The sequence below is a fragment of the Trichoplusia ni genome, unplaced genomic scaffold, assembly GCF_003590095.1.
Source record: "Trichoplusia ni isolate ovarian cell line Hi5 unplaced genomic scaffold, tn1 tig00003248, whole genome shotgun sequence".
In the NCBI taxonomy this organism is placed as follows: Eukaryota; Metazoa; Arthropoda; class Insecta; order Lepidoptera; family Noctuidae; genus Trichoplusia; species Trichoplusia ni.
The window spans coordinates 14,906-18,582 of record NW_020800360.1 but is presented as its reverse complement, the minus strand read 5'-3'; the positions used below and the strand labels follow the sequence as shown (position 1 = coordinate 18,582).

Here is a 3,677-nt window from a genome sequence, read left to right as displayed (position 1 = left end):
AAAAATATTATGTACGATATTATAAGATATACAACACTTTCTGGATTGGGATTTTAGTTCCATTAAATAAAGTGAAATATTTTCACTTGTAATGCAAAACAGTTATTCAGAATATTAGCCCAGTCATTTACATTTCACCCTGTATTGTAATAAAATCTGCATACTAAAGTCAGTATAACTGTTATTTATAACTAGTTGATTCATAACAGTAAAGCACAGGAGTCGGCATAACTATTATTTTATTTAATGATACAAGTTTAACTTGAAATGAATTTCATTAATGATATTCAAGCAGAGACGATTACAGGAGAAAATGTTTATATTAATATTAATGTTGAAGATAACAAAATGTTTTATAAAAATATTCGCATTTTTTCTAATAGAAACGGTGATGAGAATATTAATGAGAACGAAGATATATTATTATTTGTGTTAAATGAAGCATCAAATAAAATATCAAACATTGAAGAGGTACCTACTGATGTAGTATGCCTAAGAGCCTCCGAAGTTTCAGTACCAAAATAAAATAAAACAAATAACACTGATTCTGAGAAAATCTAAATCAATGTTATTTTTAATCTTAGAGCTTCATTCCATGCGATACAAAATTGAGCTAAAGTACATAAAAATCGCAATCAAATGAATTAACTAAAACTTAAACTAATGGCATGACTCGACGTTTATACTTATACACTAGACACGATAGAACACGAAAATGATAATAAGTTAGTCATTATAAAAGTAGAAAAAATCTGTACAAAACTTATCTGTATAAAATGTATTCACAAAAGTGAAAATTCAATATCAGGTTTCTCAGGACTTAGTCCGTAGCACGACCTAGCACCATTATTTAAGGCGATCTAGAAACATTATTAACACTATCATAAATTATAAGCATATTTAATAAATCTGCGAGTCTAACACCTAATACATGGATGCAACTGACCTCAACTCCAATGAAGGTTAATTCTAAATTTTATCAGGTATCTAACTCTAACTGGAAGAATCGGTTATTCCTTCTATATTACACGTAGGGAAGAGAATGCTTTAAACACAGTAGAAACAGTTTCGACGTATATTGAATTAGCATCTAAAAACAGTCTTCGGTAGGATTTTTTAGGTTGGGTCAACCATCGCGGGAGTGATGTGGGTGTGGTTGGGATCCCAAGAGTCTTAGAGCCATCCACGCGGCGAGGGAGTGTGAAGCCGGTGCGGGGGTTACTACAGGCGGCGGTTGTACTGCCATTCGTGAACGCAGTTTCTGCAGCATGACTGCAGCTGCTAACGCTGCACTGGCGGCTGCACCAGCTGCAGAAGCGAATAGGGCACCAAAACTAACGGCTCCCATGCATATTCCGTACACGACCTGCACAAAAAATTTGAATTTTTAGAATAGAATCCTGCAAGGCTATATTCGAATGTATTGAATTTTTTAAGTATGGAAATTACCTCTTCACGAATCCTTCCACTGAAAACAGTAACTGGTTCAGTTCTTGAGGGTCCAAAGGCCAAGTCAGCTTCAGAAACTACGTCATAAATTCCCGATACTCCAACATCGGCAGACCTGGCGTCGCGGACTGCGCGCCGCTTGCGAAGAGACCGGGGTCCAGCTACAGCGGGTCCAGGAGCCCTAGCTGGGACCACTCCATCGCCTGAAGGTTCTGGCCTAACGTTGGTACCCAGGTTACGAGGTCCGTGAGGGAAACGTTCACGATCAATCATTGTGGAGCGGTCCTAGAACATAAGGCAATAGAGAAGAGTTAATTAATATTTTTTCACTAGAATTATGAAGTGTTCTGTCTATATAAAAGTATCAGCAGAACTTTTAAGAATGAAACTTTTATATCATGTAGCTATAAGATAGAAACTAGGACTAAATTATCATTCCAATAACATTTAGACATCAGGAAATCTGTAGGTTAAACATTATAAATAATAGCAGCTTATCCATAAATACTTACAGTGAAAGGCCTAGCAAGAGCTTCAACCAATTCTTCAACTGCAGACCTGTGGTCATGATCTGTTTCAGGTTCAACGACCGGCGCTGGAGCTACCTGTGGTAGCGGAGCGGGAGCCAGGACCACGTCACCAGATACCTCATCACCAAACGCTTCTTCAAGTGGAAGACGAGCTTCATCTAGATCTGATAGACCGCCGTCTTCAGCTGATGAGTCACTGGAAATTAAATTATCATTCATGATTACTGATATAGAGGTGCAGAAAAAAAAGGCTAAAAGATATTTATTTTTGGACATGCCAATGCAAATCTCCATATATAACGAATTAATGACAGATTTGGAACAGTCTATGTCCGGAATTAACGACGGATTTTCAATAGTCGGTCTGTTGTCTGAATAATCTCAGTTGATTAGTATTTAAGTTATTCAAATGTCATGTTAAATAAAATATTCGGTTTTGAAACTTTTTTTAGAACGAACTAATCATTAATTTTGAACAAATTCTTGATAGTGATTTGTCAGACGCCTTAACGCTTGTAAGTTGGAAGAATATATTTGGATTCCTAGTTTGAGTTCGTACTTTAAACCTTACTGTTGATACATGACATAAATGATAAATAATAATTAATTACTACACCAAGTTATTTAACCTTGAATAACTACCGAGAGCAAAATAACACAATGGTTTTACGAGCAAATCTTATTAACCTTGAAATGTAATGAAAATTTACGACATGTCGAATGACGGAGGTTTAATAAACTATTTCAGAATTGATTCAAACAATGAACTTTCTGAAATACGGTCCATTTTAAGTGCTTACTTTATATCGTTGTGATCTTGATGGGTCCTATCGTCTTTCCTGTCTAATGCTCCGTGTCTTTGCGGGTGACGCCGGCTAACTGACAGTGGTCCAAACAGCCGTGCCTGCAGATCTCGACTTTGCATCTGATGTGGACGCTAAGGGCGTCGGGGAACTTGAAGGCATGGAAGAAGGCGTAGGTAATGACTGTCGCTCGCTCGTCCACTGCTTTGGCTTTGAGGAATCTGAAATGGAATATGCAAAAATGTTAAATAAGAGCTAATGCTAATGACTTGAGAATACTAGTAGAGAGAAAATAAATAAAAGATTCATGAAGGAAAAATAAACATGAATTGGTAGGTAAACAATGCAAGAAAGAAAGACAGATTTAAACAAAGTACAACACAACAAAAGTTTATTAATTCCCCCGAATGATGATCATACAAGCACTAGTACCAACATACAGATAACTGACACACATATGCATAAATTACAGAAAACAGATTTATAATTGAAGATTTAACCAACAAAAAATCGTCATCAAGATAAAAGCAAAACATTAGCGACTTACCTCGATATCATCTTAGGTCGCAGCACGCATCCATATTCATCTGACAGCTGAATCACATGCCCGGAGCCATCGGAAGCCGCGCAAGACTTTACTCGCATGTCGAATTCACCTGAAAGATGAAACGCACACTTAGAAAGATAAGACGAGCCTGTTTAGGAGAAAGGTCAAAGGGCCTACCGTCACCAATTAAAGTAATATTATTGCATTTGTGATAGTGAGACGATGATCTACGCTGTAGTGCTGTCACGCTTCCACATCCAAAACAATACTATTTTAAATAGAGGTACATAGGTTCTTAAGCGACAGTCGTCAAAGGTAATAAATAATAATCCATGCCCCATGCTTTGC

General features: G+C 37.0%; 1 pseudogene; it reads right to left on the bottom strand.

The window, feature by feature from the left end:
* Nucleotides 1–1,061: 1,061 nt before the first annotated feature.
* Nucleotides 1,062–3,477, bottom strand: LOC113507824 (annotated as a pseudogene).
* Between the last annotated feature and the right edge of the window lie 200 nt (nt 3,478–3,677).